General features: G+C 47.5%; 1 protein-coding gene across 2 annotated transcripts in view; it reads right to left on the bottom strand.

Annotated features, from left to right (window-relative positions):
* The window catches only part of C5H1orf21 (chromosome 5 C1orf21 homolog), an 89,184-nt gene extending 64,755 nt beyond the window's left edge, over nucleotides 1-24,429 (bottom strand). Inside the window, exon 1 of one of the 2 annotated variants that reach the window (XM_048944721.1) lies at nucleotides 24,270-24,429. The gene's annotated coding sequence lies outside the window, so the exon portion shown is untranslated. Of the gene's footprint in view, nucleotides 1-5,897; nucleotides 6,058-24,269 lie in introns of those variants that run through there. The other variant, XM_048944722.1, reaches the window with a different exon arrangement.
* Between the last annotated feature and the right edge of the window lie 936 nt (nucleotides 24,430-25,365).

Raw genomic sequence — 25,365 nt, 5'->3', positions numbered from 1 at the left:
TGCAAGAATATCGAGTGTTTGAGTTATTCAGAATTTACCAGGCAGAAATACTCTGTTTTCCATCTGAGCCAAGGGAAGGGAGGAGTGGAAAACACTCAGGCACGATCTTGAAAATTACAAATCAATCAGCCTTACCAACTGTTTGAAATCAGAATTAATGAGTGTTTGAAAACAACCGGAGAAACATGTTTAATTGAAAAAAACTTCACATGGCTTCAGACATGGAAGGCAATGCGTTTGCTTTCTTTGTCTGGCTGGGCAAAGCAAACACCACTGCTATTTGAATGTTCAGAAGCCAGCATCCTGGAGGGACTTTACTACAGGAATCTGAGAGCCAACTGGAAGCACCCTAAAAAGTCACCTAGCCTGGTGTGATGGTAAAAAGAGGGCAAGTTTATCCTCCATAGGTTTTCTGTAATGTCAGAAGAAGGGAATGATTCTTTCAGGGATGCTGAGGATCCTGATTTAGGAGAGCTGAGTGATCCTGGAGCACATCTTCCCTCATTTACCCTCACTGCTAGCATGTGGCTGGGGGAAACCACACTTCAGTACTGAGAAACATTACCCAAAACCCTCACCAGCATTCTTTATTAAACAGAGACAAGCTAAACCATGCCTTCAGAAAAGAGAGCCAGGAAAGAGCCATGCACGGTGGGTGGCACCAAGTGATGCAAATTAATCAAATCTGGAGAAAAGTGCCAAATCCCAAAGGGGCAGAGAAAAGCCAGACAATTAAGCTACCCGATGGCAGAATTTATTTATCTTGACATGTGCAAGGTAACCAGATTAGGAGGAATAGCATACAACTGCTGCCTGGGTTCCACTGCAGACAGCTCAGTGACAACTACGGGTAGTTGGGATTAAGCAAGCAAAACTCTCCAAAAATGGGATAGAACATAATAATTTAAGGAGTGCCAACACCATAAAGTCTTGTTTTCCACCTTCACCTTATCAATTACCATAGCAAGTTCTAGATAATGAAAGAAAAAAAAAAAAAGAGCAACAAATCAAAGCAGCAGAAAGATGAATTTGTATTGATTTGTATTGCAAGAAGAGAGTAAGAAGGGATATAACAGGCTTATTTCTTAGTGAGCAGGACTGTATCTTGTGACCATCCTCACTAACTCTGATCACACACATCAACAGTCCTCCAGCCTTTCCACTCAGAGCCCTCACTCACCTTCTGCACTACATCTCAGAAGATCCCTCCTCGTTTCTCTGCAAGGCACAGCAAGTCCCAGTCAGTGTGTAACACTTGGAAGAGTTGTCACCATGCAGCACAACATGCAGGAGCGTTCTCTCCTATTATTCCTGTTACATAACTCTGGTTAAAAACCAAGAGCACCTCGCTGCTGTGCAGTGTGTACCCACGGGCTGCAGCTCCTGTCCCTAACTTCTATGCACCAGAGCAACCCAGCTATCTCACGTCCCAAGATCAATCTTTCACGTTTAGCTTGAGAGACTCCACTTGCAAGTTTGGATTTTTCCCTTGAAAGATGGCAGAATTTGTATTCCTCAACAGCATTACAGCCAGCATATGCCACCAGACAGCCTCTTGTTAACATCCCTTCATTAAGGCTCCAGCTCGATGCTAAGGTTCCCATTCCATACGCTGCCCTGTCAATCCACGCAGTCCCTGCAAGCAGGCATGACGTTTTGGAAGAGGAGGCTCAGTGAAAGCAGCACACCAAGTCAGACAGAAAAACAATCAGACTGCTATGCTTCTCCTCCTGGGTTCTCAGACTCATGAGAACAAAATGTTCTCCCTGCACAGATCACCTTCTGTTGGTCCATTTCCCTTGGCTCACAGAAAGAGTTAACCAAATTTCCCATTTTTAAGCAACAGTTTGCATTGGCTTTTTAACCTGAAAAAGCTCTGGAAAAAACTCTAGACCAGCATGGCTTCTGCTGGATGGCCAGGAGTGCACAAAGCATCTCTGGTCCTCCAACATCAGAGCTTATTTTCAGAGGGTAAGACAAGTCTTAAAACCCTTTTTCTCTTACTCACCCTAGCACTGTTTTTTCTAAAACAAAATAATAAAAAGAAAACACAAACTGCCCAATCCAAAGTGACTCGGGATGAGTTTTCAGTCAATCTGGAACACTTCAGTTCTGATAGGAACAACCCAAGCATTTGGATTTACGTAATTCCTTCCCAATGCCAAGCAGCAGCCAGCAGCCTCTGCCAAGTTCTGATGTTTGGGGCTAGGAGGAAGCCAGCAAATCGCAGCAGGAATCCAGACGCATGATGAGGAGCAAGGAAGGAGCTGCACCCTGTTAGGGTTGTGCTTGCTACGCTGTTTTCAAACATCAGATTAAACAAGTGAAACACTGTTAGTATATTTAACAGGGTGGGTGAGGATCAGATTCAAGGGACAAGACACATCTTGCAACAGAGTAAGTATTTCTGGTGGCAGCTAATAATAATTGGGCTTTTAATTACAACACAGTTGTCCATGAGCATCAGTTTCCTCTCGGCTACAAAGAATGCTATCTTTAGCCTGGAAGTTTCTCATTAAAAGCAAAGCATTTGTTACCCACTGACAATATGCTCACTATGCAGAGCAAAACTTTTCATACTGTACGTTATCAAGGACTAAATGAGGAGACTAACACACATTGAGAAACCCACTGCACAGAACTACTCTACAGAATTTTGCAATTACTATTAATATCTCTACCTAATTGTAGGCTTCTGCTGTTAGACTTCACGTTGTAATGGATGGAAAATGCCCATGCCATTCATAAATGTTATCTATCCTACTCCCTGCAGAAAATAAACCACCAAGCAATTGCCTTCAGCAAAACAGCAGGAGAGCCGTTTCACTTGAAGCCATAGAGAAGATATCACAGGTTTTTGCCTGTTTATTTTTACCAGCACTTTAAAAGTCTTGCATTTACCCGCTGAGCAGAATCTTGTTCTCTTGCCTTAGATAACACAAGCACAAGTGATGTCCGGTGGGAGGCATCCGTACGACTTCTCTCTGCACCTCAATCCACATCTCAGAGCACCTGGATTTCCCACTCTGGCATTCCTTTGCCAAGCACCCTCAGCGTCCAGCAGCAGCAGTTCTGAACAACGCTCATTAATAAGGCAGCATCATCAAGGGCCTCCTTGGCTCCTATCTGCCAGCAGGGAGCTGCAGCTGCTCACACCAGCAGCCTGTAGGATGTAGGTCATTCACAACATTGGGTCTTCACAACCACAACTCACCTGTTTCCTTTCACCAGGTGACTGAGAGATGCTACATGCGCACTGCGGTATCAACACTCCAAACAGCAGTCCAAGCTGAGCTGAACCAACTCAGTCCTCGTACACACAGATGGTGTCTGTATCTTCTTTTATCATTATTTTATTTGTATCTCTCTTGTTCTGCTAAAAAACACTGACCATAGAATCATAGAATGGCCTGGGTTGGAAAGGACCACAATGCTCATCTAGTCCCAACCCCCTGCTATGTGCAGGGTCACCAACCACCAGACCAGGCTGCCCAGAGCTACATCCAGCCTGGCCTTGAATGCCTTCAGGGATGGGGCACCCAAATGATCTCACACCTGACCACACATTGCTCCTTGTTTCATGCTATTTTTCTCTTTGCACAGGAAGATGCCCTTGCTGGGTGGCAGAGCAAAGTTAGACCAAGAGCAGACCAACGTTCCCCTCTGGGAAGCAACATTCCCCTCTATAACATCACCTCTGTGAAAACCTGGTTCCAATACACAGCCTTAACAGCCCCAACAGTTTGCCTTGCAAAAATGGAAATCTGCACTAATCCCTTGGATCAAAAAGAGGCTTAAAGCTTTAGGGATTTGGCTCTCCTAGGAGTGATTTTTTTACAGAACTGCATGCGTTAGACCTCCTTGCTGATCACCTTTTTTTTTTCAATGGCATTTAAAAACTTAGTTCACTTGGTTTATCCTTTCAACTGGCACTGTGCTGCATTTTCCGATGCATTCATACAAATCAACTAATTAGTACCTGAACAGAAAGTGCAGCAAGGAAAACCTTGCCATTTTTGCCATGGTGCATGAGCAGGTACCATTAGTAAAGAAACGATGGCTCTGCTGAGCAGCAGCTTCTAACAGGAACACTTTGGGGAAAGCACTGTGTCCCACTCAGCCCACAGAATCCCAAGCATCTTGAGGTGGGGAGCATCAGTGACAGCTTTCAGACTAAATAAGAGGTGCTTTAACACAGCATGATACCCACCAGGAACTCTGGGAGTAGTTTGTTCATCATGCTTTATAAATAATCAGACAGGAGCCCAAAAGTATGACATAATGTAGGAAATTCAAAGCAAAACAGAATCACTTTCTGTTTTTCACACATCCGAGAGAAACAACAAACAAAAACCCTATGTTCCAGATGACATAAACTTCCTGTACTTGTATTGGCCTGATCGTGGATTACCTCAGTTTTCTGCCTCATACCAAACTTTCCTCCATGACCAAATGCTCATCCAAAAACTCCTAATGCTTGTACATGCTTTCCAGCATCCTCTCCCAACATTACATCACAGAATCCTCAGAGTTGGAAGGGACCTTTAAAGGTCATCCAGTCCAGCTGCCCTGCACCGAACAGAGATGATCATCCTCTAAGGAAACATCCTATAGGGCTGCCTTTTGATGGACATGTTTTAATTTGCACAAGTCAACCAACTTGCTCACCGAAGCGGCACTCCCTCGGGAGAACATTCAAATGAGCTCTTCTATTAAATTAAAAAACTACATCTGCCTGCAGTTGTTTAACAAGCACTCGAGTTTCTTTTACAACAGAGCATCGCTCCGTATTTGCAGGGAGCGCGTTCCCATGCACTCCAATTACGCTGTTGCTAAAGAAATATCAGACCTCTGAAATGAAGGTTAACTGTATCTGACATGCAAGAACAGCGTACAAAGGTACTTAGGAGACTGCTCACATCATTTATGACAATATTAAATTCAGATGTTTTCTAGCAGCATGGAATTCAATGAAAAATAATCACAGGTTACAAAAGCATGTTTTAAAAGGATGGTGGTAGAACTCAGCAAGGTAAAAATCCATGGGATGGAAGAAAAGATGTAAATATTAAGAACAACTATTTTAATCCGTGAGTTTAGCTAAGTCTCATGAACCGAGAGTGACTCCAGATGAAGAAGCACTAGGAAAGGGGCACGACAGGAACAAGGATGCATCTGCCAGCCTACACCAGGATACCCTTGCATCAGCTTAGTAGGAATCAACCACTTCAGCCCCTCTTGCCACATCCCTCCTATAAACAAGAGGTGGTGAGCACAGACCAGCTGTGCCATGGAGCTGCACCAGGCATGGCATGCTGTGTGCCCAGGAGCCACGGGCTCGGAAAAGCACCTCTGAGACTAGTAGAGAATAGCAGCATGGGACAAGAAGAAGAGGCAATGCATCCACCAACTGGGAAATGGGGCAGGAAGAGAAGGGCACTGCAGTGCTAACAGAGCAGTGTGAGTAAAGAGAAAAAAAATGTTGTTTCCAATCACAGGAAAAAAAAAGTCAATAAAGCCACTTACGACTTTGGTACCACTACGCTTTGGTAGACTTCCAGACCCAAGAAGCAAATAATTCCATGCGCACATGGTCTGTGCTTTATTTACAAGGGAAGGCTCTTCCTTACATACATACATACACACACACACACACACACACACACACACACACCACCCCCCTTTCTGCCAGCTTTTACATGCAGCCAGCCTGAAACCCAGCACTTCGTGTAACCCAAACTCACAGGCAATGCAAGACTTCCTTACACACTGCATGCTGCCATCCGAAAAGCTCCTCCAGCCAGGCCAGTGATACCTGACATGAAGGAAACACTGTCACAGCCTCACTGGGGACGTGCAGGTTAACACACCGCGTGACCAAAAAGACAGACACTCACATGGTCATTAAGAAAGTGACTCCCAAACCAGCTGCAGACTTCAGGCCTCTAATACTGCGAAGGCTGCATTCACAAATGTCTGCAGAAATAGGATCTCTGGTGCTTGCTCCGTCCTTGCACTTGAAAGGAGTAGTTTCAGATGACAGCAGAAGAAAAGTGACTGCCAATGGGAAGCAAGAATTTGTTGCAGAACAATTCAAACGTGAAATCATTAATTAAATATGCAAAGTGCTCACAGAAGCAGCAACCGAGAGGCAAAAAAATATATGCTGCTTCTTTTGTGAACAAGGGTGAACGCAGAACAAATATCTCTACTTTTCAAACCAGGATTTGTACTCACCTCTTTTTTAAACACATTCTGCAAGGAACTTCTCTTCAAGATTAAGACGAGAAGTAAATATTTCAGTGCTTGGAAAAGGGGGAAACTGCTTGTTGTTCAAGATTTCCTGAAGTACTCAGCTTCAGCTCCTGTTTAATACATGGGATGTACCAGCCCATAAGTAAATGGTGCTGCCTGTTACCAAACCGGCAGCAGGGAGCTCTGAACAGCTCAAAGCAATCCCAGGCATCACTCACAGGGTTTCAAATGAGACAGGTGAAAGAACAAGTCGGATGGTTCAAAGCAGTGTGGGCAGGATACAGAGAGCTGCAGCAATTTTGTTATTACTTAAACATCTGGAGTACGTGGGAGTTGCATGGAAAAAAATCAAGCTGAGCTGGACACTGCAGGCAGAGCAAGAACAGCCTCCTCCAAAAGCCCTATGGTTTAAGCACAGCATAGAAGATAAACAAGCACAAGAACAAATAGAAGACGGGTTAAAATTGTATTAAAGTTAATTTTACTTTGGCTGAACCCACCAGAAAAATATAATAATTATAATAAAAGATTAACAATAAGCATTACTCTTGTGCTGCCCTTACAAAACACTGCTCATAATAGATGGCAGGGCTGTTTTTCAGAAGATGGAGAGTACCACGGGTCCTATTTTACATATGGACACACTAACAGCCCATAATTGCATCAGGCCTGGGAGTGCAGCAGGTTCCAGGCTAACAGATCAGGCTTCAGCCCTCGACACAGCAAATCACAGAATCACAGAATGGCCCGGGTTGGAAGGGACCCCAAGGATGATGAATCTCAAAACCCCCTGCCATATGCAGGGCCACCGACCTCCACATTTCATACCAGCCCAGATTGCCCCATCCAACCTGGCCTTGAACACCTCCAGGGATGGACAGGGCATCCACAGTCTCTCTGAGCAGCTGTTCCAGCACCTCACCACTGTCATAGTAAAGAACTTCCCCCTGACATCCAACCTAAATCTTCCCTCCCTCAACTTAAAACCATTTCCCCTTGTCCTGCTGCTATATACCCTTTCAGAGAGTTGGCTCCCCCCTGTTTATAGGCTCCCTTTAGGTACTGAAAGGCTGCAATGAGGTCACTCTGCAGCCTTCTTTTCCCTGCTTGAAAGATGGCTGTGCAAATGCTGATCCACTTGGCTGGGGGCTGCACAGCAAGCCGGTAGCACTCAGTTTATACTCTAAATGAAAAGCAGATGAGGGAGGAGAGAATCCCCATGTAACCTATTCACCCTTCTTCATACTCAAAGCAACCTCCCAAACTGAAGCTGTGCTGGGACAGCTGGTTCTTCCTGAAATCATGAGCAGTCTCCCATTGTGTTGCTTCAAAACATTTTTGCCTGAACTATTAGAATTCACGGTTAACTGCTCCTGCATCAGCCCTTCCTTCTGCTCTGTAATCACTTCACACAAAGCAAATCTGAAACGATCTATTACAAGCTGTTTACTTTCAGGAATATTTTGCAGAGATCAGTATTGCATTACAACTCCTTGCGTGCTTTTGCAATGGAGAGCAAACCCAGAGAGGCTCGCATGCCACGAGAACTGCTGATGAAAGATTTAGGGCTCTACATCTTTTCACTGAAGGGACACAAAGCATCCAGGGAGCTCAATGAATACAGGAGGAAGAACTTTGGAGGAATTACCAGAATGACCAAAAGCAGCACTGTGTGTTTATTTTATTAAGTTTCCTTAAGTAGATCTGACGCAGCCATCATTCAACGTATGATGCCATTTTCCAGCTCCAGTCTCCTCCCTTCCTTCAGGCTCCCAGTAAAATCAAGCTTTGAATTAAGCTTCCAGTAAGATAATTATAGTTGGCAGGTATTTTTCAACTCTGATTTGGAAGCCAAAGAAGCAAAGAAAAGAAAAACAAAAATCAAATCAAGCATTACTCAACTTTTCTCAGAAACAGCTTGTTCTGCAGACAAAGTCTGCTCACCGGTGGCTGTTTCACTCCAGCTCTACTTGCCTCCCACAGTCGACTTCCCAAAAACATCAGGCAGCAGCTCACTACATTTTCATAAATCCCTTGTAGATAACATAGGGAAAAAAGAACTCAAGTCCCACCAAGCAGAGCAAACACCAAGCATCTGCGAGAAAAAGACCTGCCAACAGACAGTGAACATTTTCTTTGGAGTAAAAAAGGACCACAGAGGGAAAAAAAAAAAGGGTAGCAGTGACCTGATTGTTTTCCATTGCACAGCTTTCATTGGGCTCTGGAGCTCCCATCCTGCCCACAGCTCCCAAGCAGAAGTGCCCTGTCCCCTCAGGCTGGGAAGGTAAGCACTGATTTTGCCCCCAACCTCAATATTCTCCATGGCCAATAACAAGAATGTGGCACAAACTGCCACCTCTGCTGTTTGCAAAAAGTAAGATACACTTGTTTAAACCCAAGCAAATGTAAACCTTCCACAAAGCAACCCTAACGTTCTCCTGCACTTTCACTGGCAGCTATTTTACTACAGCAAGCTCCCAGTTAATCAGTTGGCTACCATGATATCATGCTGATCTTCATGTAAATCATCTATGATGATTCTATGAAATATAACTTTCTCTTGCTAAAAGCAGAGCTTCTTTTTTGCAAACCCAGAGCAGACACTATTCCTAATAAATAATTCCATAGCTTCCCATACATTTAATTATTTCCTGATGGCTCACTGCTTTTTGTTAGAAAATTATTCTTACTTAAGACATATAATAGTCTTTGAAACACGTCAAACAGCAGTCAAATACAACACTTCACCCCCATTTGTTCCATGCTGCTTCTAAAATAAACCCTGCCCGTATCCACACCGTGCAGACTTTCAGGAAATCTGCAAGGGACCAAACTGATGTGGAAAGGCTGAATGGGTGTAAATGGAGAGGTTTTGGTTCAGCCTTCTGCTGAAACACCTTCCCTTCTTCCAAACCCACAGCTCTTTTGCCATACAATGCACTACTGGTTGTCAGCAGCGGCTTTCACATGCAGAAATACAGCATGCAGGAGTTTCCAAGAAGCCAGCCATCCCAGCCATCGCTTTCTTTGGCATGCAGATCACGTGCTGACAAATCCTTCAGATAATGCAGTCTGCGTATACTGCCTAAGCATTCACTAACACACCAGCATCCATTCATACCTATGGCACCATACAACCCTACGGCATTAAAAAATGGCCGAAAAGAGTCACAAACATTTAAAGAGAGAACCTCCTTTCCCTAAGAAAGTGTTTGTGGCCTGTCATCCCCAGTTCATTTTGTACTAATAAACACCACTGCCACCAGAAAGCCATTTCCTTCTGGTGTCCCTAGCTCAGCACTTCCACTCCCCACACTTTATCGTCCCCATTTCCTGCTTTTGTGCTGGCTGCTGCCTTCAGAGGACGAGGAGGAGAGGCGGGAGAGAAATCCAGACTTTCTGAGCAGCCGTGTCAGGAAGCAGGAGCACACTGCTCTGCTGATCTTTAATTTTCAGGCCAGACAGCCAAAGTTGCAATGCACAGAAAGGAAAAAGCAATGTCCATAACAACCACAGTTTCAAAAACAACAGTCCTGTCCATAGGCAGAATTGCTAGCGGCTGAACAACAGCAGAAAAAGAAAGCCATACTTACTATTTCTTCCTGTGTTCTAACCCTATAAATAGAGGATGTGGAACAAAAGCCAACAAGATTCGTGCGTAAACATCTTTTGCCAGAATAACTCTTGAAATTCCCTGCAGGCTTAGGATGCTCCACTGCTTTAAGTAATAATCAAAGAGGACGGTGAATTTTGTAGGTGGCTCTGAGACCTTTGCCAGATTTCTATTCCCACATATACATGCAAAGAGGGGAACGGATGGATCATTCTGGAGATGAGTCACAAGTGAAACAACCAAATAAACTCTCATCAAATGCTGTGGGGTTTGTGTTTCACATTCTTCAGCTCCTTTTTTGGAGCATTTGGCAAGGCTCTGGCAAGCGGTGAGTTTATTTGTCAGTGAAATAAACCTAGAAGTGTTTAAATATTCATTTCGGCCTCCACTTATCTGTTCATTCTGCCTCCAATTTGCTCCATCCCAAAGCAGGCAGCAGGAGAAAGGAAAACAGATAGCCACCAAGAGTTGGGCAATTGCTGACACTGAAAACACAACCCTAACACCAGCCCACGCGAGCTGCTCGGGCAGATCTGCTGCTGCAGCTCCTTCAGGCTTCTGAAGATCACCCAAAGTGCTGCATAACCATCCACAACCCCTGAATGTTTAGATTGGCTTTCATTTCTGAAGCACTCTGCATCAACATCTTTTCACTAAAGGCCAATTAACACATTTTAAAAGAGAGGAAGAGTGAAAGTTAAGGGCAAGCAAGTATTTGGCGCACAAGGCAAGAAAAGGAGCCAGGAGAAACAAAACTGTACTGCTGCCATGGTTTATCTGCACTTTACCAACCTGTTCCTCCAAAAAAAGTCTTTACTTGCTCACGTGCACTTCCAAAAGCAGAAACCACAGTCACTGTCATCCGATCCAACCTGCATACAAATAACCAGTTATCTCAGAAGATGCAAAAGGCATCAAACCTGGAATCACAAGCATCATCTCCACCTGCCTGCATGACCAATTTCCAGACATCAGGGAACACTGGCTATCTATTTGGGCAACTGCCTTTCTGCGCCTTCATCCCCCCGCCAGCTATTTAAAAGCTACAATAACCACCATCAGAATTGCAAACACACCGTTAGTTAGCACACACACTTGTGCAGGGACACATGCCTTTCTTTAGCATACTTTTCACAAGTGCACACATTTCTGCTGCCGCTGCTCTCACATCTGCACAGAATATACAATTTCTTTTGCGTCAGCGGATACCATGACTAAGTAGCCTGAGAGCTAAGCAGGTCTCGCAGCAATCGATGCTTTGTGCAAGTCATCTTACCCACAGGATTTTGCTCAGTCTCGTGGTACCGGCTGAGCAGCAGAGCTGGGTGGGAGCTGCAGATGGGAGCCTGCAGCCACCAGCCTGCATCTAAGCAGTGCACGACAGATGGCCCACCACCATTGACTCTGATAGCCAGGCAAATACCATTTTGTGTCACTTCCAAATGACATGTGATAGTTTCCGAGATGAAAAAATGTGCGTGCAGACACATCCATATGGAAAACCAGTGCTATCAACTGGCTTAGAACACAGTTTGTGTAAGAAAATACCTACCAGAAAGGTTCTCCTTAGATGTCCGCACTTATTTTCTGTTCTGAATTTTTCATTGTATCTGCACTCAATTATCAAAAAGACATTCCTCCTTAGCTTATAAAGCATTTGCCTGTAAGAGAACAGCTGGGGTGAACTTGCACACTGAGGGGTGATACGCACTCACAGCCTGCAGAGCTCCCCCTCACCTTTAGGGGAGAGACATTCCAGCTGGCTGGATGCTACTGACCCTTGACACTCTTAAAGCACTGCTGGCTGATCACTGCTGCCATGGCATGCTGGGAGAGATGGAGTCCTGATGAATACAGTGCAAAATTACTCTAAAAGGTAAATTTGGAAAAAAAAAATAGTATTCTGATTTACAGTGCACAAGGAGGGGGAGCAGAAAACATGGGGAAGAGTGCTATTTACAAACCTCAGGGGGCAAAAAAGTGCAATCTTAAGTGACCCCCTCCACAAGTTCATTTTTCTCCTAGCTTGAGAGTCTAAAAATAAGTTTGTTACCAAAATAAATCATTAAGTGTATACACATCCAAACAAGTTTCTGCACTAGCATGCATTCACATGCCACAGTCACTGAACAACAGCACGCAAGGAATAAGTGCACTCACACAGTGCCCAAAATTCACTATTCACATCAGACAGTCAGCTCCTTATGGGATGAGAATCCATCACTTCTCTGCAGACAGCAAACATACAAGCACTTCTCTTAGCACTCATGTGAGAGGAAGACTGGCAAATACTTTAAAAGAAGCAAAAGACAGACATATTCCCCATACGTGACATAATATAATAGCAAATAACCAGCAGAACAGCACAGGCAAAAGGAGGCTTGACCCTTCTAGTCTTCTGTTCTCATCTGTGCTACAGAAATAAGATTATTTTTTTTTTGCACAGCAATCTTTCATTACATTACTCTGCTTTCCAGAACTGCTGTTAGCTCATCAGCTCAGATGGGGATGTATGGAAGCAAACACAGAAGCTCATCTCAGCCCTGCAGGTCCCACTTTACCTGGCTTTGGAGATAACAGACCATGCAGAATGAGTACCAAACACAGCCACAACCTGTCTGTCTCAAGGTCTGTCCCACGCAAGGTCAGTACCCAACAGCAGCTGAAAGCAAGTACCTGAGAGAAGGTGTACATAGCTCAGGGCTGCCACCGTGCCCTCCCAGCAGAGCACTGCCTTCCCATAGCAGAGCTGGGGAATTTCCTCTGCTGAGGAAATGCTGCTGGCAAGCAAGCTCCAAAATGAAGAAGGGATTATGACTTAAAGTTAACCAAGGAACTTCTTCAACGGACTTTTTTTCTGAAGGGTAAACTCCTTAAGATGTTAAAACAATAAAAAGATCCAATCTGTAACTTCATGTTGCCTAGCATATACCTGCATATACCACAAACACCAACTGCCCGCCCAAAGCCAGCATGAAAGCACTCCCCGACCTCAGCTGTAAGGCTCTTCTGCAGCAGGCACAGCACCTCACCGGCACTACATCAGCTGGCCTACAAGGTAGCTCCTGCCCTGTGGCATCCTGCCAGCACGCAGCCTGTCAAACACACTGTGTGCCTGCACAAGTGGCAACAGGAAGCTCCATGGAAACTCACGCTGCTTAGGGTTTGCAGGTCTGCTGCACAACACAGGGAGTCTGGGTGGTAGACAGGAAACAGAAATGCAAGCAAGCAAGCTCAGCCCTACAAAGCAGGCACATCAGTGGGACTATTAACCAGCAGAACTTCCAAAATCACGAGAGAAAGCTCATTCATGCCGCCTTTGCTTGCAGGGCCAGGCACTGCTCCCTGCTTCCCAACACCTGGCAGTGCCACCATGAGCCTGTGGCCTCCTGTACCCAACCCCCAGCCCATGCTCAACAAGCAAAGGCTCATCCACAAAGCTTCATCCTTAGTTTCCCCACAAAGACACACTTCTGGACCAGCTACAACTATATCACAATCAAATATAATTCCTTTAATCTTGCTGTCATTGCTTTGCCTTTGCACACCTACTTGTCTGCCTTGCAGTTTCAAATGCTGGAGTGCCAAGCAGTATTCCTGAGCATCAGAAATTTACCGCAGGTGATGATTATTTGGACATAACACCAGCTTTTAGGTCATTACTGGGAGAGAGAGCTTAGGGAACAAGCGTTGGGCACCAGCAGAGATCAGAGGAAATACAGCTCCTGTCTGGCTAAGTGGGGCATTAGTGTTTCCACCTGAAAAAAAAGACAGGAAGAGTCAGTAAGGTGCATTAAACAAACACACTCCAGTCCTCACCTTTCTGACTGATCTCCAGCACTGCAAAGAAGCCTGAAATGTACACCAAATTCTTGCTTTCCTCTTCCAGCCCATAGCTTATGATGCTGCTCTGCATGACTCAACCAACAAATCCAGTTGAACAAAGCCCAATTACATCTCTGCCTTTAAAAAGAGCAGTGCTCAAAGAACCAGACCCACGTTTCAATGTCTCACGCAGCCACCAGCACCAAGAGGAGACCAGCCCTACAGCAAGCTGTGGGTCGTGCAACCACCACCTCTGGCTGCAGCCTCTGCCCCTGCTGTTCAGCAGGCTGGGTGCTTGCACTTCCACCTGCAGAAGGAAAAGCACTCCAAGAGTCAGCTTTCTGCCACCTCAACTTACCCTGAACTCCTCTGGTCCAGAGCCTCTCACTCAGAAGACTTTTACTCACACTGCACACCACATAAAGAACAGTATTTTATCATTTCTGCCTGCTTGGCCACACACCTTGAGAGAGTAATGCAAACCACGTGGGTTCCCTTACACAATCCTTCCCAACAGTCAGTGCCTCCTGTAAGTTTTGTTAGTATCTTGCTGCCTCCTGCCCACATCTCCAGCCTCCTGCCACCAGCTGTTCGGCCCTTCACATCTCACCTGCAGCCCTCTGTCTTGTCATCTCCTTCTATGCATCCATGAACAGCTGCAGTGTGCACACTCTCCGTACCATTTCTCTTCTCTTTGATACTGGCCCCTGATGATGATGACACAGAAACCACTTGCCCAGGATCTGTCCCTATCCTCAAAGTGATAGGAAAGCAAGCTTTGTACACAGCAGAACTAAGGGAGAACTCTTAGTGATGCCCCCACCTCCAGTGCTGGGCATTGCACTGCCAGCCACCAGCTGGAACTTCTCCAGTGTCTCTGTTCATGCTAACAGAGAAGCCCTGGGTGCTGGCCTGTGTGAGGCTGCAGACAGAGCAGCAGAGCACCCAGGAGCAGGGTGGGCATGGGAGCCATGCACCTTTACACAGCAGTCAGAGGGTTGGAAGGGCGTGCTTTCACCTTGCTGTGTCCTTTTGCATGTCCGTGATTATGGCTTTCATGGTAATAGCCACCAAAAGCCATCAGAAATCCTTCTTCTAAAGCACTTAACAGTATTAAAACCCACTGTATCTCTAAACATTTAGAAGCTAAATCCCACAGTTACTAAGCTCTGTGACTTCAGCAATACCAAATTTTGGCTCCAAGGTACTGAACACAAAGCACACAAAGGGCCTAAACCTAATCTGCATTGATATTTACATAATTTTGCTATATGTAAACAAATTAACATACCCACAGCATTTGATTGTGCTTCAGCCTTCCATGACCAATGAGTCAGATTTGCTTGTTTATAGTTATTAGCAGCAGAAAGCCTCCATCAATCAGCAGCAGCATGGAGGGAGCGGCTGCAGCAGGCACTGGGAAACGCACCCAGGACTGCATGGAGAGCAGTAACACTGGCTGCAGGCAGGAACAGGAAATGCTCTTCTTCAGAACTACCAACTCAAAAGTAGTCCTTGGGAAGCACATCTGTTGGGAGAACAAAACTAAGCTACTGAGATTCCAACCTAAATCTTCCCTCCCTCCACTTAAAACCATTTCCCCTTGTCCTGCAGTTATCAACCCTTTCAACGAGTTGATTCCCCTCCTGTTTGTAGGCTCCCTTTAGGTACTGAAAGGCAATCCGGCCCACAAGCCCACACACCCAAAGGCACACGCTGCCATACAAACACAGCTCCTGACTTCTGTCTCTCCTTTAACATTCAAATGGAGTTACAAAACCAGCTGGGCAGTCTGAGGCTACAGCAAGGTGCCTGTGTCTCCTCCAACACTGTTTTTCCCCATGAATCTGAGGCCAGATCAGCACTCCCACACGTACCTCAGCTCACTTTGCACTCCTAGGAAGCCTGCTCAGCAGGCAGCATAAGAGCTGGAGTTTGATGAGCTGGCATCAAAGAAGCAGACTGTGAAGCACACAGGTCACTTTTCCACAGCCATTCTCAGCATTTTCAAAGCAATAAGATCCATTTTTGTATAGAACGTGTCCCAAGCAAGTTCATGAGCTATCACTGGCATTGTAAGAGCAAAAGGAGAAAGAACAAATAGATTATAGCTGGGAAAGAGAAGAAAAGGACACTGAATGTCTGGAAAAGCATAGAGAACACCACTGTGCTTGTTCAGAAAGCCCTGCAGCAAATGGGGCATGTGATTCACCAGGTAGGAGCCCTCAGAGCAGAGGCAAAGAGTCTGCAGGGCCACCTCCTTTCTCATTTGTGGCTTTTGCTCCTCAGGATGTTCAGAGTCACAGCTGAGATCAAAAGGAGAATCACCTCACAGGCTGAGAAAATCCACATAGATTCGGCCTTGGGTGGGCTCCTTGACGTGGTGAATCCACCCACAACCTCCAGTGCTACATCCCTGCCTCTCACAAGCACCACAAAAACATGCTGTCTGCTTGGAAAAGGCCACGTCCTGGGAAGCTGGTAACATCACTCCTATGGGCCTTCTCAAAGCATCTGCTAAATGCAAGAAAGCCTCACTAGTGCTTTGGTTCTCGCGTATTTGGTTTCAGCATGGAAAAACAGCAGTTAACTTGGTATTGCTCTCCTCGGAAAAAGGAAAGGGTTGTGATGGCAAGAAAAAGTAAGCGGCTCTTTCTGTGACTTTCTAGGGTTGTGGGAGCTGTTGGAAAAGAAGGGTACAAGAAAGAACACAAGATATTGTCATGAGGATGCTGCTCTCCATCGTAGTCTTAGCTGCGACATTGATCACTTACATAGCCAGAACGAAGTGCTTTATGTCCAAACCAGGTGTTAGAATAGGAAGTATTGCACCCAAGGGTATCTTTGGAGGGCAAGCAGGAAGAGAAAGACAGCCATACAACTATTTGCCTTCCTCTTATTAATCACTCGATAACACCAGGAGCAAAGAAAGTCCTCCTCCTCTACCATGAAACCCCAAAAAACTGGAGTCCTCTGCCCACAGGGTTAATGAGCATCCTTGGCAAACCCCACCTTCTTCTACCTCCTTGCTGCTGCCCAACCTGTTCTGCCTACAAAAGGAGAACAGGGCAGGGCCACATGGGTTGGGACCCATTTTCCCCACTGGCAATAGCACAGCATGCTGATTCGGCCACCTTTGCTATTGCTCCAACCTCAGAACCCTGCACCAAACCCCACGGGCAACGCGCAGGCTTGACTCAACAGGAACTGCATCCAACCCCCAGACACGGCACATCCATCCGCGAGGACAAGATCCGCGCTGGCAGCCAGCAGAAAGGCGAGGAAGGATGGCTCACCATTGCACCCACACCCCGGGCAGCACAGGGTGGGCAGGGAGCTGGGAGGGCCGCAGCAGGCCATGCTAGGTGTGCAGCCCTACGTATGGTTGGGTGGCTGAATCAGCAGCGAGAGGGCGGCTGCTCACTGCTGACACAGACCTGTGGTGAATCCCTACCTTCGTGATGAGGAAGTGCCGGCTGACTGAGTCATCCTCCGGCCTGACGCCATTCCAGGAGCACGGCATCCATCCCCCTGCCTCGGGCTGTGCCTGAAGCCCAAAAATAGTTTCCCAGCCAAAACCTGCAGTCATCGTTCAAAGCCCAGACGCTTTATTTACACTGGGTAAGAATTACTGTGTTTTTGACACTGCTAAGAGTCAACCGGTGCTTAAATTATTTGGCTAACAAAGAAGGCCACTTAACTACGAGAGTTGCACGAAGCACATAACGCTTTCTGACCCACATAGAAGCTAACAATTTGCATTTTATGGAGCCACTTTGCATAGACAACCAACCTTAAGTAGCCAAAAACACACTGTACAAAAATTAATAATTGAAAAGCAGTAGTCAGCACTGTTATTTGTGTTCCAGGTAACTCACAAAGCTTATTGAATAGTAGTATTAAGTTTCTAATGACCTTCTGGGAAGCTGCTCACCTCCAGAGGTATTTTTAAGGCCACGGCTGCCCAAACAACAAGAAACTGCAGAAGAAGCACAGGAAAAAAGGCAGTCACAAGGACATCAGCCTGATCCCTGGACTCGGGCTGAAGAAGAGACTTCACAGAGCACTGCAGGGCAGGACAAGCTGCGCAGCTCTCTCTCCAGGGCTCAGCCACAGATTTCTGCCCTAATGCCAAACAAATCTCACTCCATGCCATCCCCACACGCCTCCCAGCACACCTTGGAAGCTCCAGCTCATGTTCACTCAGTGCACTGGCCTTTCAACTATTTCTCTGCTAACATCAGAGCATCTCTCGTGGAAGAGAAAAGACTCAGAGACTAGTACATAAATGTAAAGGAAAACAAAAACTACAACAGGAAGAACAGGATTTTCCAAGTCTTAGGGAAATTAGGTCCTCCAAATCCCATTGCAACCCCAGTGAAGCATCAAGAGCATTATTTTCCATTATGCTCGTAAAAATCCCCAAAATAAATGCACAACTAAACGTAGCTTGACAAGGCTGAGCATTTATTATTCTCATAAACGCTGTTACTAAGCCTGAGGCCTCTTATTCCATTTTTTTTAAGGAAATACTCTCACTCTTGCCAAAACGCCGAAGACGCAGAGTGCTGTAGGAAAATCCGCCTCACAGTCAGCTTCTGTCACTGGGGGAGAACAATAAACAAACCCTACATCCTCAGCTGACGATCACCACGATCTGCCCATTAGCGTTGCGTCATCCGCGGCCGCCCTAGCAGGCCGATGGAGTCTGTCTGTTGGTGTTGGGGATGACAGTCGCTCCGCTCTGCTGACGTTTTTGCTCAGGGCTGTGCCGTGGTCCCCGGTACACAATCTGCTCCAGAACATGCAGACTGGCTCTTGCCATTTCAAAAGCTTTCCTGGCAGATTTCTGCAGTCTGGAGAAGGAAGATCTTGGGCAGCCAGGAGCTGATTTATCTCTGTTCAAACGCCTGCGGTTGTCGTTCTTGCAGCTCTTCCAAACTGTTTTCACTGCGCGAGGGCAAAGGAAGGCTCTCCCCAAACCCAATTTGTTTGTTTTTAATTAGTATCCTCTGCTGCAATGTTTCAGACAAAAGAAATGCCCTCCTTCCTCCCACCAGCATCAGGGCTTTTTAATCTCAAAGACATATCTTATCTAACACGACTGAAGTAGAAAGAATATGGTTTCTTTTTATTTCTGAGAGAGGAGAACCAATAGAAATTATCATCGGGAGGTTTGGATTTTCACTGCAGTAACACAGGCCAGCCACCTTTATGTGACAGAGGGTCCCACGTTTTGACAGCCGGGGAGCAACTGGAAAAACATACATCATAAGGAAAAACTAACTGCTTAAGAACTCTGAGTGGAAAAAAACAACAGAGACAATATTAGAAAACTCTGGCTGCCTTTTCTTTAGCCCACAAACATAACAAATCCCCAGAATACTCATATGAGTTCCTCCTCTGCACACTTTGGAGGTAGGTGAAGGGAAAAGCAGCCAGATCTGCTCCCCTGGACGGGGTCTGGCTTATTCAACAGCTGCATTTCTGCTCTTTCAGATTCCTGCAAAAATAAAGGCTCAGAAGAGAAAGCTGAGCCTCCGGGCATCCACCAGACCACAGCTCCTGTGTGCATACCTAACAAGCGTAACAGCACTGGAAGAAGAGAGCAGACCCTGTCCTTCAGCAGCACGTGCCTGCCCACGAGCAGAAGCTTCAAACGCCATCCACTCCTGCCTCCGAGCATCCTGCTGCTGCTGGGGGTGGCTTCCAGAGGCAGGGCTGAGCAAACCCATCTGCAGCAGAGCCCCAGCTCCTGCACATCTCATCAGCATGCTCAGTGCGCATCGGCTGCCTTCACGTGAAGACACAGCTGAGACAAGCAGACCCGCAGGCAAAATTAAGCAGCAGGGTGCAAGTTGGGTATGGACAGAAGAGAGAATCCCAGCGCCCCAAACTGCACAGGCTTCGCTAATCTAATCTACGAGTCTAGAACACAGAGGTCTGTTTGTCAAATCCACAATTACATTAAGGCTGTCCTGCTTTTATTAAGAACAACTTGGAAAGAGATGAGATAAAAATAGGAAGGAGAAAGATCTAACAGGTAAGTCCCTCCTCTGCGCTGAATGAAAAGCTGTCTTTATGCGGGCAAACTCGTACGTTGGGCAACTTGGATAAACTTCTCCTTGTTTATTATGAAAGCACAAGTTCACCAAGGTCCTTTCATGTCCTGACGTACGATCGGGTTCCAGCTACGTCTCATTTCATGGAGTCAGAGGGTGAGGCGATGGTATTTATAGTTCAGGGCTAGAATTTTGGTTAGAAACAACATAGTTACAGCCCTCCATGCCCAACACACCCTTCTGGGAAAATGCCCACCTGCGTATATATAGATCCTACAGTATTCTTTCTATTAAATATGCATTTGAAGTGAACTTGTTTTTTACCCATCAATGTTGGGAAAAGAGAACATCTGTTGCTTTCTCTTAGAGAGACAGGAAAAAAAGAGGCCTCTTTACAACAAGAGGAAAAACCCTGATGTGATCCCAATGCTCTTCCAGACATGTTCACCAGGCCTGAGTTTTCATTAGCAATAGTCCCTAAATTCCACTCTTAGAAGCACCCAGAGCACAAACCACACACTGAGGGGAACATCCCTGCAAAGCAGCTCCAAGCACAAGCAGTGCTCCACAACAGGGCCAGGCAGAAAGGATGGTTTCCCTGATTCTCCCTTTGAAGCAAGGTACAGCAGAGACGCATGCAGGAGATGCTGCTGGATTAATACTCTGTAGCAAAGATCTTATCCATATGCATGCCTGGCTATTTTCCATAGCATCATTATGTAAGTGTCTCTATTTTTAAAACAGAGTGTTTGTCTGGTCATTCTACTATTGTCCCACTCACAAACCAGCAAGCTGAAATTCCCCCCACTTCAATCATAAATGGCTTAAAGGTGCAATGGCTGCAGAAAGGGATGAAACACACACTTTCCATCTTCTTTAAAAAATGAAAATTCCACCCATTCTAATCAACAGGATGTCAGAAACTGCCAGAACAATAAAGAATGAATGAATAAACCTTAGGAGGGCTTCTTTTAATGCTCCAAATGTAACAGCTATTACCACTATGACCCACACAAACACCTCAACCACTGCACAATTACTGTAGATTAATTCACAGCCTGCGAATTCACATACTGTAGTTGTCTGTATATGCATTCTAAGGCTCGTCAGCATCCCCAAACAGCACTTGCCCATTGAAAAGTCTGGAAAGGAAAACAATCTTCCAGAACTCAGATAAAAATCACAAGACCTCCAAGCAAATGAAAAAAGTAGAATAAAGTTCTTTTCAGAGTGCAGTTATACTGAAGTTCACCAACACGGGATGCTGTTAATGCTATGCCATAAGGGTTTTCTAAACAAATTTGGCAATAGCAGAGAAGTTGATCCACACAACAGCCTCCCTGGATCCACCAGCCCAAGGACCTCCAGAGCCATGAACGCTCAGGTCCTGCCAGTACAGGGGATGCTCTGTAGTGGTGGTTTGCCCCAGCCCCTGCGGTATCCCATCAGAGAAGACATACTGAGCTGGACAGAGCTCTGGGCTCACCAAGAGCAACTGCTCTCCTTCAAAGCACAGAACTGAAGAAGACACCAAGCTGTTAATAAGCTGGAGTGGGAGCAGACTAGCACAAGTAGAAGAAATACAGTCAGTCGCTTTAAGGCCATCTCACATTACACACCACCTCCTCCCTGAGCATCCTAAGTTACACAGCCTGAACAGCATTACCTCCTCCCCAAAGTACCTTTCCAGACTGCAGCACACCCAAAGTGTGCTTGTGTACATTTAGCTGCAAATACGTTACACAGCACAAAGATAAGCCAGCAGCACAGTAACACACTTTTGCAAGCACCCGTGAAATCCCATTGCAATTAGATGCCTGCTTAAAAACAGGCAGCGAGGAAATAAGTATCAATAACTAAAACAAACAAACAAAAAAACCCTTTCCAGAATATTTTTGGATGTGTATCCAAACACAGTGATGCTCTACCATCTGCTGAAGGATGGAAACGCAGCATCCAGGAGGGTGCCTTACTGCTCCCTGAGCCAGAGGCAGGTTGGAAGTGCTCAGGCTCCACACCTACACGAAGGCCTCCAGAATACTGGCTGACAGAAGTCAGTCATTCACTGCTCCCCCTGTGGCTTGACGCCATCACATACTGTAACAACAGCAGGCATATGGCACACCAGGGTATTTTTAGAGCAAGGTCCGCTCCGCTTCCGCAGTCCCGGAGCCCGCATGAGATGGCTGCACTATGAGCTCCACCACGGAGCAGATCCCCTGCAAGGCTCCACACACATACTGCACACCTCCCTCTGCTCCTCGTATCAGAGTCACTTCCTCACCACATAGTCTCCCACCTTCCCCTTTTTCTACCAGCTCCCATCTCAGCTCTGCCGCACCGGTGGTACTGCCTCCTCTCTGAGCAGATCTGGGGAGAAAAGCCCACAGATTCCTCCTGCAGCAACGCCTCTTCCACAGGAACAACAGGAGAGAACAGCCAACTTAAAATGGGCAGCTTGAGGGGCTGCCAGCTTCTGCAAATGCATTTGCAGTGTTGTTTTTCTTACTCAGAAAGCCTCCAGTCAAGCATTGGTCATCTTCAGGCTGTGCTACCTGAGCACCCCAAGCACCATGGGCTGAGCGCACAGGCACCGCGGTGGCCTCTGCTTACCAGCTAAATGAAGCTGCAAGGACTTTGCCCATGCATATGGGCTTCATCTAGCACACTGCAAGAGCTCCTGGAATACAGACAAGCACTGGAAGTGTGTTATAATACTGAGAAGTTTACCAAAATCTATTTACTTCATCACCACGTCCATCTCTTGCGTTCTGCCAAATACCTGCCATATGCTCACCGCAGCACATCTCACTGATGTAAGCAGTCACTCTAATCCATGATGTTATAAATATCGTTTGTTTACCCAAAGTTGAATGATCATTTCAACCTTTGTTAATCTGATTGCATAACAAACTACAGCAGCCTTAAATAACCAAGCTGCCGTCTCCAGGATGGATTAGCCAAAAATTGCTCACTTCAGCACTCTGCTTCTTCAGAAACTAGAGTGGAAGGAGAAAACACGAGCACTTGGCTGCAGCATGAGATGCGTGGCAGCGTGCAGATGTCACATCACAACTTCACACCTGGCCCAAGCTGCTGGAGTGAGCTAAAGCAAAACGTTTTCAGCCAGAAAACAACTTTGTGCAATTAGCATTTGTCCTGTTCTGCCTTATTCACAGCTATCGCACAGGCGGGGAAGGAAACGATAAGCATGGATTTTCAAAACAAGTAACCGCACGCACATAAACAAAGGGCATCACTGACATGGCAGATCCCATCACAGCTTATCGGCTGCGTGATGTCACACCCATACATTACAGCTTAAAGCACCAGCCCTCCCACGAATGCTCCGGGGTCAGGCACCGTTCCGTTCCTCCTGCCCACACCACTTTGGAAATCAACACTCACAAAGCACCTCCCGAGACAGAGCAGTAGTTGGAAGGCTCTTTAGACATGACGATGTATAATTGTGCTGTATTACACCACCGCAGAGTCTTACACAAATCAAACCGCCTCATTATACAACGCTTGGGATAATATATGGTTAAACAGCATCGACGCGCTCGGCGTGTACCGAAGGGCAAACAGCTCCAGCCCCCACACATGGGAGGCTGAGGAGCACAGAGCCTGGCAGTGGCTGTAAGGCAGCGGGGTTGGGAAACCCAAACCTGGATAAATGCAAAGCTTCGAGCGGAGTGTTTCCACTGAGATCTTAGCAAATAGGGCACTGGGAAGGTGAAGGCCAGGCGAGCAGGAAAGCAGGGGGCAAGGAATATGCTTCAGCATCTCTCACTTCACACCAGTCTGCAATCGGCTCCTGAGAAATCAAAAGACAGCATCGAGGCAAACACAAAACCACCCATTGACTGCAGCCAGCCTCCCGCAGCACACGACCAGCTCCATCTCACCGCTGCCCACGGCGGCAGCCTCTCCGTTCTCCAGAAGAGCCGGGCATCACCACGCAGCGCTGGCCCAGAAGCATCTTAGCACCTTTAGGCTTCAGCTGCGGGGGTCGGAGAGCTCAGCAACCGAGACCCAGGCTCACCATCTGCTCCGGCCGGCCCGCGCGGCCACGGCTGCGTCCAGCATCGGGGGTGGGGGCACGGGGGCAGGAGGGGGGGCACGGGACTGAGGTTCCGCCGGCCCCGGGCTGACACCTACAGGTGATCGCGCGGCGCTGAGTGCTGCCGGTTCCCGCCGCGGCGATGCGCTGGGTGCCAGCCCCACGGATCAGGAGACGCGTTTATTTTCTCTCTATCCGCAGCCCGCCGTCCTCCGGGTTCCCGGCGGAGAGCTGCGAGCAAAGCGCCGCCGCCGCCGCCGCCGCCCGGCCCGCAGCCGAGCGCCGGCCCCGCCCGCACAAAGCCGGGCCGTGAATAAAACATCGCCCGCGGAGCGGGATCGGAGACGGCACGGAATAACGGCGGCGCGGCCCCCCCCGGCCCCGGCCCGGCCTCCGCGAGGACGCGCTACCCCCCGCCCCGCCCTGCCCTGCCCCCCCACGGGCCGCTCACCTCAGCGCCGCCGCCCCGCAGCGCTCCCCCACCGCCGAGAGCGGGCTGCGGAGGACGGGGAGGAGGCGCGGGGAAGCGGGCGGCTCCGAGCCAGCGCGAGAGCAGCCGGGCGCTCCGCGGCCTCTCCGCGAGCCGGGACGGACCGAGGCGGGGCCGGGGCGGTGCGGAGCGGGGGGCGGAGGAAGGCGGGGAGGAGCCGCGCTGCTGTCCCGCCCGCTCCTTCCGCCGCCCGGGGTGGGCGAAGGCCCGGCGGGCTGCGAGCCGCGGTGCCGTCGGCGGCCTCCGGACTTGACGTTTAAACACCTTTCCCTCCTGCGACTGCGCGCCCTCCCCGCTTCCCTCCGTACTCTCCATCATTAGACGTGTCCTTTACCTCGTGGATCACGACGTTTCTCTCCCTCGTGGATCTGGGATGTTTCTGCGTGGCTTCCTGCCTCCTCACAGATAAATCACCCGGGGATGGGATTAGTTACGTTGTTTCATAGCGCAGGGCTGCTTACAGAAGTGCCCTGTCCCGGAGGCGTGCTGCACGGACTGTGCTGCGATTCTGAGACAGATGCAGTGCTGTGTTCGCCATCAGAACATAGCCTTAATTAGAGTGAGCAGCCTCATAGCCACCCGTTTATTGGGAGAGAGTTATTATTAAAAGTGCTCCCCGTCTAACGCTTTGTCTCAAACACACGTAGTCACACAGTGCACGTGGCATTTCTGCAGGCATTTTGGAAATCCTTAAAAAATCTCCCACCAGCCCATTTGTCCTGTTCCATTGATTGATATAACCAGAGGGGTTATCGGTGCTCTGCTTATTGATCACTTCTCTGGAATCCTGCTTGTGCACCGGGAGTGGCAGCCGTGCGGCGATGGGACTTTATCAGGTCAAACGGTCGTTACGCGCTCTCTGATTTTATGTGCAGTATTTGTGTGAGTGGTTCATTAGCTTGAAAGGGCGATTGTGAGAACAAGGACAGGGATGTGCTTCATTCCCACCCCTGAAAGCCTTGGGACAGAAGAAATCTCTGTGCGCCGACTGCTTAGCACCCCCTGGAGAGCAGCCCTGCATCCCAGTACCCCCGGGCAGGAGTCCGGTTTGCTGGGA

The sequence above is a fragment of the Lagopus muta genome, chromosome 5 (genome assembly GCF_023343835.1).
Source record: "Lagopus muta isolate bLagMut1 chromosome 5, bLagMut1 primary, whole genome shotgun sequence".
Classification (NCBI taxonomy): Eukaryota; Metazoa; Chordata; class Aves; order Galliformes; family Phasianidae; genus Lagopus; species Lagopus muta.
The sequence above is the reverse complement of the archived record's forward strand: the minus strand, read 5'-3'. Positions and strand labels throughout refer to the sequence as shown.